We start from the raw sequence: 12,796 nt of genomic DNA on the forward strand, positions 1-12,796 counted from the left end.
AAAAATTCCTTTTTTCCTCCGTTTTTTTTTCCTAGAGACTGGCTACACGTACATGCACAGATGTGAACTCCATCTGTTAGCTGAAAGGCATGGCATATTTTTCAAGATATAAGACACTAGAAAAAGTACTTAACAACCCAACATTCCTTTCTCTTTTCTTTCTATACTGCAAATAAATATCAGTAGTTAAGCTAATCATGAACTCTTTCTAGGTGACTGTAAATTGCATAAATATCCTTTCATATGTGTGTAAAGGCATAAAACTATTATTCAATCAGTGCATTATAGAATATCTTCTATGATACAGTGTGCACATATAACCTTGTCTCACAAAAAGTGGTCGTCTAATTTTGAATAACTTAAGGGGCTCTCATAACACTGATTCAATAGTGGGTCTTATTTTTTTACCAAAACAAGCATGTCTGCCATGTAACTCCTACTCACAATAATAAGTAGGAAAAGAATTTGAGGAAACAGAGAAGTCACATGACAATTGGGTTCAAAATGTGAATTTCAAATAACCATCAATGCAGCTCCAGTAAATTATTATGCAGAAACAATTCTTGTTTTGAGAGGGTGAAAGAACACCAGACTAAGCCAACTACAAACAAAAATTAGTTAAAGAGAAATGGTCTGAAGTTTAAGGAGCAAATGTTCTAAGATTTTACTTCTATCATAGTCTGTGTCTTTTAGTTGAGTCATAATGTCTGCAGCTACAAAATGAAGATACACATCTCTTTCTCTTATACCATATGCTTTTCATTATATCAGTCTCTTTGCAGAAAAGGAATGTGATGTTTCCAATGAATAGCAAATCCATCACAGAAATCCATTGAATTAGAGGATAGTCAGATATCTCTACAATTACTGAAATCACTCATATGGAAAATAAAAAAAGATCACAACAAAAGGATGTGCTGACTCTGCCTTTCAATATTCATATTCCAATGAACAACCTGCAAAAGCTTATCATTGTCCAAAGCTGTGATTTACTCTCAGCAGTTATAATAGCAGTTGTCAGGGGTTCTTACTACTTCCTTCTCAGAATATAATGCTTCTTGTGCCTATTTGGCTCTCCCTTCAACATTTCTGAGATCCTATCAATATTAGAGTACTTTGGTCTTTGACCTGAGAACAGAAAGCTACAAAGCTGACCCAGTGAATGGAACAGATTTTATACCTGAAGTTTGCCCTTTTGACATGTATTACACTTCAGGAAACAGACAGCATAAATCCCTTCCTACTGTAGAAGGGAAATGTATCCAAAGATTACCTTTCTGTACAGGAAAACACAGGCAAGAGATTTTGTCAGCACAGGACAGTTTTTGCTGTACAATTAAAGAAAACCATCTAAGAACTTTTCTATGACCTTTCCTACAATCCTTTTCCATGGCCACACAGTATTACATCAACACAACCACCCTTTTCATCCTGGCCTACATGAGACTTGTTACTTGTGCATTTCAAACAAAGTTTGAAAGTTTATATACTTCAAAGATCAAGACTGTCTTTTAGCATTTCAGAAGATACAGCAGCGCTCACTAAGACAGAAACTCTATCCCTTTCAAAAACATCAGACTTTGCTACAAGCATGGTCTGTTCACCACAGGTCATCATCAAAGGAGATCAGGGCTCCATCAATTAAACTATTCCAAAAGACAGAATGGCATTTGCCTTAAAATATGGCGATACGATAAAAACAACACTGAATTTGCAGGGAAAAATTGCTAATATGTGTGCACCCATCAGCAAGGCTGCCAGGGTCATTGCTAGAAGAAAAACATAGAAATCATCAGAGCCAGTTGGACTGAGTTCTGTAGGCATTTACCAACAGAAAATTAAAATACAGAGGGGTACAGTAGATTTTCTGCTGATGTTACTCAGTGTTAAGATTATTCAGGGATTCATTGGTGAAACAGTTTTCTGAAGTTATATAAATACAATTTTTAAAATGGAATGTAAATACCTGTTTCACTGAGAATCAAGTTTATTGGGAAAAAGAAAAAACAAGCAAAAAAAAAACCAAGCAGGAGAGAAATAAAGAAAACCTTTCTGCATAACAACAGCAGCACCTAGGTTATCAGGCTGACTAAAATATGAAAACCAGTTTGGGAAAGACAAGTCCTTTATGTGCAGGGGTGGGGAGCTGACCATCTCAGGTAGCTTAACACAACTGGTGAGCTGAATGATACAGAAACATAGTTTGACCACTTCAAATCATAGAATAGAATCATAGAGTCACTAAGGTTGGAAAAGACCTTCAAGAGCACAGAGCCCAAACTTTGACCAAACACCACCACATCAACTAAACCACAGCAGTAAGTTCCATGTCCAGTCATTTCTTGAACACTTGCAGGGATGGTGACTCTACCACTTAGCTGGGCAGCCCATTCCAATGCTTAACCAACATGTCAGTGAAGAAATTCCTTCTGATGTCCAACCTGAAACTCCCCTGGCATGGCTTGGGCCATTTTCTCTTTTCCTGTCACTGGTTGCCTGGGAGAAGAGGCTGACCCCCACACAGCTGCAACCTCCTTTCAGGTAGTTGTAAAGAGCACTAAGTTCCCCCCTTGAGCCTCCTTTACTCCAGACTGAACACCTCAGCTCCCTCAGCCACTCCTCATATGATTTACTCTCTAGGCCCTTCCCCATCTTTGCTGCCTTTCTCTGGACATACTCCAGTACCTCAATATCCTTCTTGTAGTGAGGGCCCCAAAACTGAATGCAGGATTCGATGTGTAGGTCACTGCCCTAGTCCTGCTGACCACACTATTTCTGGTGCCATTGGCCTTCTTGGCCACCTGGACACACACTGGCTCATGTTCAGCTGCTGTTGACCATCACCCCCAGGGCACTTGCTGATTTCCAGGCTCTGTCCCAGACCTGTAGCTCTGCATGGGATTGTTGTGATCCAAATGAAGGACCTGGCACTTGGCCTTGTTGAACCTCATACAGCTGGCCTCAGTCCATTGGTCCAGTTCTCTCTGCACAGCCTTCCTACCCTAAACTGGATGTCTACTATCTACTACCCTTCTTCTCCAAACTGGATAAGCCTTTCAAACTGATGGACATCTATGCTATTCCCCACACCCTGAGTCACCTTCAAATTCAGTGTGCTTGGAGCAACACTGCTGTAAATTTAAGTGGAGCATCTCAACACCAACTGCTTATCACCATCACACCTGTGACCATGGACACATAAGATCAGACCTGTAAGTGAAGACTTCTAATACCTTACTCTGCCTTTGTGGAGGTGTACAGTGTTAGTACACATACCTTAAAAAAAAACACCTGATAATCTATGATGGGTTTCCTTCTGGGGAATCACACTTAACCTCAGTTTTCATTAATTCAGGCATGAATGTAAAAAGGAAAGCTAAGGGAGTCAGCCCTTTAGAAGTTCTTGCCTCCTCCTGCTTTCCCAGCACAGTACTATGGTCCATATACTTTCAGTTTCTTTGAAGTGGTACAGACTTCCCCCACCTTGGAGCAAGACCCACGAGCATCTGCGTCAGGGGGATGCCCCACTCCTATTCTCTCTCTTTTTAAGTCCAGAAGGGTAATGAGGGTGGGCAACATCCATCATGTGGGAAACTTGATCAGGCCTCAGCTTTCTCCTTTCCAAGAAAGAATTTTTCTGCTCTGGTTCCTATGGACCTCTATAGAAAAGGGTTCATTTATACAGGTAGACCTTGCAAAGACTTTCAGACAATGCCATATCTTTGGTAAGGTTATATTGTGCACATCTAAATTTACAGCTGCTATCTCTAAGCAAACAACAGGGGCAGCTAGAAAGGTGTGGAATGCTGATGAATTTCACAGGCATGCCCAGGTAACAATGCACAGCAATTTAAAAGCCATCAATAACCAAGAGGTTGCCCCCTGAATTTTTGAATCAATCATGATCAAATAAATTCAATTTTTATATTCCCTTTGAATCTTTGGTGAACTCAAGGATAAAACTGATTAAAAGGGAAAGAATAAACAGCATGGGATTCACTAAATGCTTTCTGTTTAGAGGGGTTCACTAAATGTTTTCTGTTTGGAAGAGAGACTCTTCAAATTGTGTAACATGCAGGATGGCTCACTGAAAAGCAATTATAACTCTGAGAATTTCAGTGCATCCCATAAGGCTGAGAGAATGTTCAATTTGCAGGCTGTGAGCAAGGATTAACAGAGATGAAGGTAGCAGTAAGTGCCCATGTACCATTGCATTTAAATGTAATGTCATTTCAAGGGATGATAAGTAATCATTTCATGTCTCAATAAGCTCCAACAAAAATGCCTTATTTAGCCCCAGAACACCAATTTTTAAGATTTTCTATGCAAGTAAATCGTTTAGATAAGGGACTGGATTGAAAAAAGTTCAGGATTCCCATCCTAAAGCAAGGTGAATACAGCTTTGATGTCAGCATAAAGATGAAAATTTTCTTCCAGGTATTTCTTAGGACAGCATGTTCCCTCTTCATCAGTCACAGTGGCACTTTTGGTTCCACAGTAAAAAAGAAACCTACAGGTCTCTTAGATCTAACATGATAGCAAGCAAGCAAGACAGTTTATAAACTAATTTTTCCAACTAACTGTGATTATTTTGGGAATCAGTACTGTGATCCTGATGCTATAATTTATGTAACTTTAGGCTCTAATCCCAGGCTTTGAATAAGATTCATGGCACTATATGACCACAGTCCTCAGCCTTTACATGACCATAATGCTGCCCTACAACTTAGAACTACTTCAGCATCTCTGTCACTGAATTTTCCTTTAAATTGAAAGGTATTTCATAACTCTCTGCAAAACTTGCATCACTCACTGACATCATGCAAGATGTACTAGAAGAGGCTCTCAAATGTAACAACAGAAGATGCCCCAGTAAGCAGTCAGAAGAGTGTGTCACACCATGAGGGTGATGGCAGCATCATCTTTCCCAGTGATGTCCTATCCATCAACCTCAAATACAACCCTACAGCTTGTTAGGAAAGCTTTGGCGTCCAGATACTGAACAGGCACAGGTGTTTTTTAACAGTTACAGTCTGTAACTGTTCAGTTACAGACCCATTTAGGATTTGAGTCTTGCTGAGCTCAGCTTTTCAAATGCAATATTTCCTGCCCTCGTTGGTCAGGACAGCAACAGTTTGAGGAAAAGGTGTTTCTCACTCTTGTAGCAAGTAAGGGTGAGAGCTATGCAACTGCTTGATGATACAGAGGAGTGTGGATGAAAACAGAGAGGATCCACAGGGACTACCAATGCAGAAACAGTATCCCCATTCAATAATGATGTTTTAGAGAACAGATATGCCCCAAAAGATCCATTAAAATGGATATTTATATTATCTATTACTATTAGATTCAGTATACATGTTCCCTTTATCAGCATTAATGATACTTTTTAATTCAGTATCCAGAAAAATCTGTATGAAAACTGGAATGCCTTTGACAATCCCAAAGAATGAGATTTTCTTCGCTAGTGGGAATATGAGAAGCTAGCTAGAGTGATGATGTCAGGGCCATACTTGTCACACTGGTTAGTGACTCACTTAGTCCTATTTAAAATCAACTTGCAGTTTAACATGCAAAAGGATAGACTTGATATCTGCTGACTATCACGATAATTTGAACCCATCTAGTGTTTTCTACATCATTTTCAGGGGCAGATACAAAGTAGCTCTCCTGGATTTTACAGAGAACACCAGAGGACTGGAGTTGGAGGAGAATACTCTCATTATCTATGTGAGTATAGCACAATAGAAAAAGAAGGAAAAAGGACATAACCAGAACAAGCAGGACTGTACAACTAGGGTTATGCAAAGCTTGCTCTGCAACTAGCTAACATATATTAATAACAGAATTAATAAATAACAGATATAAAATACACTAAGGACTGTAATGTAGTATTTTTGTCACATGGGATTTAGCAAAACCAGGCATTCTTGATTTTAAAAAAAACACTGTAAAATTTAAAGTATTGATTTAAATGCCAGCAGAACTTTAGTAGTTACCGTTTATTTTGTCTAAAGATGCTATTTTTATCCAACAAGGAAAAAGTTTACTTTTTATTAGTAGTCCTCCTTGTGAGGAACTTTATACACAAAAAAATAAAAAAGTCTTGATTAAAGAAAAAATCAACCAACCAACCAAACTTCTATGTTCCATTGTCCTCTGTCATAATCACTGTGCAAACCTGAGCCATCTTTGCAAAGTTTCCATAAGGAGCTTTTGTAGATACAACTGTCAGATGTGGAACAATTTGGGTAATAATTTGATAACTTTATTTTCAGATATGACAAACAGGCAACTCCCCCATGCTGCCTAATTGCATGTCACTTTGTTTAGACAGATTCAGTTTCTTCAATACTGAATGACAAGCTCAAATGCTTTCATATATAATTATGGTGCAATCCAGATGTGCTCCCTTAAAAACAAAGAAACTACATATATTACAGGTAATAATCTTTTAAACACAGAGGAAAGCTCAGCTGTGTATTTTCTTACTCTCTTTAAATCAAATTCAGATCCTGCTTAGATTTCTGGTGGTTCACATCCCATTTTAATACACAAACTCCCACAGGTTTTATCTCTTCAACAAAGCAATTAATAAAGCATGGCTCAAGCCATTAAAGGTTTCTTTTATGCCCCTCTCAATCCCTTGAGATAAATAGAAATTGATGTTTATTTTGAGCCTTTTGAAATCTGAATAATTTCTGCAAAGTCCTGTAGCCTTGAAACTAAAATCTAATTACCTGCAAGTGTTTGCAGATATAAGTATAAATTCAAACTCACTCCACTATGTGGTAAGCTTTTAAAGATCAAAGAGTTACCTCTAGCCTTGAGGCTCCTTATTTGAAAATGCGCCTTAACATTTAATGGTGTCACATTCCAAAGCCTTGCACATTGCTTTGAAAGCATACTTCTCAGTGGTGGAAACAGCTTTTCTTGCTACTGGCACTAATCAAAAGGACCAGGAATGTACTTTCAGAAGATCCATGGCCAGTGCTTCCAACTCAAGAAATGCAAAGCCCAGTCATCTCACAAGTAGTGATTTGCAGCATCCCAGTTCCAGAACATCAGTGCAAAGAAAAGGTGACAGTGATCTCTCCCTTCAATTTTACCCTAGAAGAGTCAAACCAGATCTCACTCCTTTTCTTGCCAGTGAATAGAATCACTGATGAAACTCAGAACCAAAGAATGGCTGAGGTTGGAAGAGACCCCCAGACATCATTTTGTCTAATCTCCCTGCTCAAGCAGGGTTCCCTACAGCAGCTTGCCCAAGACCATGTTTTGATTCATGTTTGAGTTAGTAAAGCTCTTCCCTAACCCTTATGGACAGCAAAGGTAAGGTTAAGTTTGCAGGTTCAATAAATCTATCCTATCATACAACAGAACATGGCATCTAGGAATAACAAAGTTCTTCCGATGAGCTTCAGGTGCCCTGATGGGCTGTAGTCTGAAAAAAAATCTACAAAGAGCTGCCTGCTGTGTCCTACTAAGAGGAGAGCTTCAGATAAATTAATTTTCCAGGATGCAAAAACCCCTTTAATATGATAGGAACATCTCAAAAACTGTGTTTATATGATAATGCAGGGCATTAGATTAAAGAGATGATTACATGGAATTTATCACGTGTTTCTAGGGAAGAGTCAGGGAGGTAGATCATTTTCTCTTCATGTGCATTATTCCTATCTGTTTTCTGTTTTCTTGAAATAGAAATTGGTTCCAAATCAGCATGCTATGTAGTTGCTTATATTTAGGTAGGTTTGTTCCTTGGAAAGACACATAGAAAACGTGGAAAGATTTAGGGATAATATTAAATAACAGGGGTAGGAGGGCAGGGGAGGAGGGGCTTAATTTGTTTGCTAACCTCAGGATTGTGAAAAAAAATGGAAAAGAAACATGTCAGTTAATACCAAGGCATATTCTCTGTTACAGTCAGTATTAACCATATGAATCCTGTATTACCCAAAGAATGCTGAGGATGGACCACATGATTTAGAGACCATATAAGACATCACACTGTCTTCTGTCACTATTCAAATTACTCCTTTCACCTAGATTGGTAATAAAGGGAATAATGAGGAAAAGTGTTAAAGCCCCTCCCAGCATACCCAGCAGCTCCAGAATGACCTGAGCAGTCCCTGTCACACACTCATCCCTGGAAGGTTAAGTGGATTTTGATGAAGCCATCAGCTTCAGTTGCAAAGAGCTTGAGCCAATGCCAAATGAGGTCAAAGGGATTTTTTTCCCCTCCATTAGTTTCAATGGGCTCTGAATAAAACCCAGTGGACTCAAGCCTGCCTACTAATTGTTAAGGGAATTAGAATTCCGTTAAATCATTCCAACTGCGGTCACTTGAAACTGGAATGACAAAGGGAAATTACATGATCCCCTGCATATCTCTGAGTGAACCACTGAACTCCTGTTAAAACTATGATAATGTTGCCGAATTTAGGAATACCACCTCAGGCAATGCAGACCAGCACCTAGTACACCAGATTACTTCCCATTCCTTTGAATTCTAGAGCAACAATTCCTCCTAAATTCAAGTGGTTCTTTAGGTACCCACATCAAACCCCCTAAATAGCCCCTCTCAATGGTAAACCTACTTTTCACAAAAAGATTTTGAAAAGTTTACGTCTATTGGTATAAAGCAGAGACTGATTCAAAGGCCATGAGGCTATATCTTTTATGAATAAAAAGTATCAAGTCATAAAGTCATCTACATATGTATATATAATATCTTATTATATATATTATTATATAATAATATAATTTTTTTTAAACAAAGCTAGGAAAATTTGCTGATCAAATTCAGCAAACAACAAATACAAACAAGCTGTTGCCGTTTGAATTTCATGCTGAACCATTCTTTAAACACTGGAGACCAATATGATGTTACATAGCCTTTATTTAGCTATTAACTGGAGGATGTTTTAGCGTTTTACCATTGCCCTGGCTAATGCTTAAATACAGTCAGAGTCATTTTAGTTTATTTTAGCTTCTTGTCTGCACAAGTGTTTTCAGAACAAGTCCACATCTGTATGACATTCACAGGCACAATCTGCAGATCTCTGTCCTAGTAGGGCTATGAACAGCTAGGGCTATGAACAGCATTGTCTGTGGGCTGCACACATGAAATCAAGCCAAGTCTAGTGAAACAAACAGGACCAAGGCCAAGATTGTTTGCCAGTCAAGTTCTATACAGCAGTCCTAAGTGCAGCAGGGACCATGCAGGGCAGCAAATGCATACAGCAAGAGACAACTTTGGAATGGTGCTTTATACAACATTAGGCACGCTTGCCCTTTCTTAGTTACTGTATCCCCACACTGCAAACACGGAAATGAGGCAGAAGGCAAGGTCGCACAGAAATTATTTGGGATAAGTGGGAACCGAATGGCCTCTCAGAGCCCCTCAACACTGAGCAGCTTTGCTCCCATTACTCTTTTTTCTTGGTCTCACAGAATCACAAGAACAAGTCATTTGAAACTCAACAAATACATGAAAAGTGCCAGAATTGAGTTAGGGAAAAGGATGGGAAAACTAAAGGAGAAAATTAAGAACACAGGCATTAGAAGAGTTGAATGGGACAAATACAATGAGGAGAGGACAATCAAGAAGAGTTATAACCTCCCACTTCTAAAAGAGCTCAGATCAGTTAGTATGATATTTGAATGAAGAAAAATGGAGTGCCATGAGGATTGTAGGGTAGGAGCTAATTTAGGTATGTGACTGGAGCTTAGGTTGATTAGGTCATTCACAGCCTGAAGCTTTCTGGCCATAATAAAGCCTATTCCAAACCATCCCTGCTGTGTCTCACTTCTGTTTATTTGACTAGTTCTGTTCAAGGTCCAGATTTGGCAGAGCTTCTGTTCCTCCCAATGTGCATTTCATTTCCAACCATCTGCTAAAAACTCGGAGCCTCTTCTCTGAAATTTGAAAGATTTAATGACAATTAGCTTGAAAATAGTCTTTTTAATTTTATTAACAGATTGTAGAATCAAGAAAATTCACAGGGGGAAAAATGTATTAAATAGCATTGCCTTTCACCATCACTGGACCTGCCTACCAAGCAGTACATACAAGGCACATATGGGCAGCTGAAAAGTACTTTGAATTCAGAGACACAACATTAATCCTGTAAGAATAATCACAGCAGCCAACTTGTGCTATCATATAGTTAAACTGACTTGAATAAGACCTTGTAGAGATGCACTAAAGCCATATTCAAATCATTCAACAGAATCGTGTTATTTGGTTTCAGATCCCCTACCTCTGGCTCAATCTGCTAGCTCCCTTCTCCCTCCCCAAATATCAAATTCAATAATGTTGGAGAAAAACATGTTCTCACACCACTGGTCTGAGAAGTTCAAGTGGAATAAGACTTCATCTGGAAAGTTTGATTGCTACATGATACATGTACTATATGGGACAACTTCCATAGTTTTAATAATTTTTTTTTTTTTTAAAGTCGCTTAATAAGTTTACTTGTTTTAAGACATCCATAAATTCATGACATTTCCATATGTGTCAAAGGCACTTGGTTTTCATTTCTTGGAAATTGCTTTTTTTTTTTTAAAAATATACACTGTCACTGCACAAACTTTCAGCTTCATAGTAATTCATGTCATTGGCAACCTTTAGAAACTTAACTTATACTATTAATGCAGTAAAACAAGGCAGACATGTAATTACTCCCTGAAAATCAAATCTTTTATAGGCTTTAACAGTATCTCAGACATCAACTGAATTAGTGTCACCTTTCAAAACTGCAAGTGGTCAGGTAGGCATTATTGAGTCCTATCTACTTGAGAGTGCATGTGCAACTACTTCTTCTAAAGGAGAAATTATCTCCTTTGGTACAGCATGAAGACAAAATATTTTATTTTCTTCCCAGTTAGAAGAGGTATCAGGTCTTTCCCTCTGTAAGCTTGTAACCAAACCTGCCTTATGGCTGCAAGGGAAAAGTACAGCTGCAGACATCTATGGCCAGATGTATGTATCAGATTCCACTGAGATTCCATGTGTACTCCATATGCCCAAGCCATTGATTCTGCACAGGATCATCCAGATCAGCACAACTCAAGTCTGTTCTCAGAAATAGTTTCTCCACAAAAATCATACAGACCCAGACTCCTCAGCTAGAGCTGGAGGTAAGGTAGCTTTTCAGAAAACTTGATATACAAAAATGATCTATAGTACATCAGGAGTTCTGTTTACTTTCCAGCTCTCTGAATGATGTAATCTGGAAACCTTTGGTTCCAGTGGGCAGAGGATAAAAGTCAGAAGGTGAGTTACCTGTGTTTAAATAAGGCACATTTTTCAGTAACAGACATAAAAACTTGCACATGCCCCCACTTCCCATGAGGAAACATTTGTGCAGTGTCCCTCACTGCATGCACAACTCAGTATTTTTAGAAGTGCAGAGGGAGAGGTTGGATTTTGGAGCTAATGGGAAAGTAATAGCTAATAAGCCAAGCAACTGCAGCATGAAAATATGACTGCTGTAAAATTAGCTTCTGTATTTCCATGCCAACCAGAGTGTGCTTACTCATTCATAATTAAGCTTTTCACACCTTATGGTCCAAGTGGATTTCTGGCAACTTTTACTATCGTAACACTCTGCTTAATAGCAGAGGTCTAGAGGACTAGGGCTCAGAGTCCTGCTTTCATATTTTACATTATTATTTAACTACTAGTAAACAGTTTTTGTTTTAATTTCTTCTATTAACCAAGTAGCATTGCATATCCCAAAAACACCCCATAAAAATATAGGTAATTTGTACAAGAGGAAAAGTTTTATAATTCTAGAACTGGTTTATTTTTAAAAAATACTTTCATTGATCTTTTTACCCTTTTTTTTAATTTCTCATTTTAAGGCCTCACACTAGAAATCTGAATTATTTTCATGCAGCTCTGTAATTAACATGTCATTTACATATTTGATGCAAGAGAAGGTTACATTTCTCATTTCATGATCTGACTTCAATAAACTACAGGCTAGAACCTATTCTCAGCTCAGACCTGGAACAACCTAGCATTCCACAAAACAGTGTTTGATTATTAAACATGGTAAGTTGGTTTTGGTGGGGTTTGTTTTTGTTTTGTTTGTTTTTGTGAAACTTACCAAGCAATATTCCTTGCATTGTTCTTACAAGTGCTCCAGCACTGGCCCATGTTTTATTCTTATTATTTCTTATTACTTCTTATCTTTTATACCTAAAGATGGTTGTTTCTGTTTGTGATGGATATAACATTTATAGTCAACTGTCTTCATCCCTTTTTTGCATTAAACCACAGCTTCCACCAACCTCTGGGACCCAAAGGTCTTTCACATTATGTTATTCTGATGCACTTTGTGGTCCAGCTGCACTTTAGCATGTTCCCTGGTGAGGGATGACAGCCTGTAGAGCAGGTCTTACCCAACAGCTCCTTCCTCCCTTCTTCCCAAAGGATCAGGGAACAGCTGGTTTCACAGTGAAAGGTTATCAGACAACCTGAAGCCTCCCCAAGCCTGAGGAATGTCCTGCCACTACTGCTTCCAGCTCATCCTGTCCTCCTTTTTTGGAAAGCAGCAATGGAAGCACCTTGCATGGTGCAGTACAGCGAGATACCTTTGTTGCCCACCTTTGCTGCCACTGAGAATCAGATATCAGTGGTATAGAAGCTCATGACATAACCCCTTTCAGAACCTCCAGTTTTACCTTTTCAATGTTACACTGCAGTGCAGAGAGAGACCTCTCCCTCCATGGCAAGGTGCTCCAAGTCATTGCTTAATTTGCTCTCTTTTAGTCCTTGATTGTT

The 12,796-nt window shown here is 38.7% G+C and overlaps 1 protein-coding gene across 1 annotated transcript in view; it reads right to left on the minus strand.

The window, feature by feature from the left end:
• Positions 1–12,796, minus strand: part of LOC114055526 (contactin-associated protein-like 5) — a 200,759-nt gene that overhangs the window by 134,945 nt on the left and 53,018 nt on the right. The gene's annotated exons all lie outside the window — the stretch shown is intronic.

Source organism: Empidonax traillii, unplaced genomic scaffold (genome assembly GCF_003031625.1).
Source record: "Empidonax traillii isolate 1590-97213 ecotype Southwest subspecies unplaced genomic scaffold, ASM303162v1 scaffold57:size2250009, whole genome shotgun sequence".
In the NCBI taxonomy this organism is placed as follows: domain Eukaryota; kingdom Metazoa; phylum Chordata; class Aves; order Passeriformes; family Tyrannidae; genus Empidonax; species Empidonax traillii.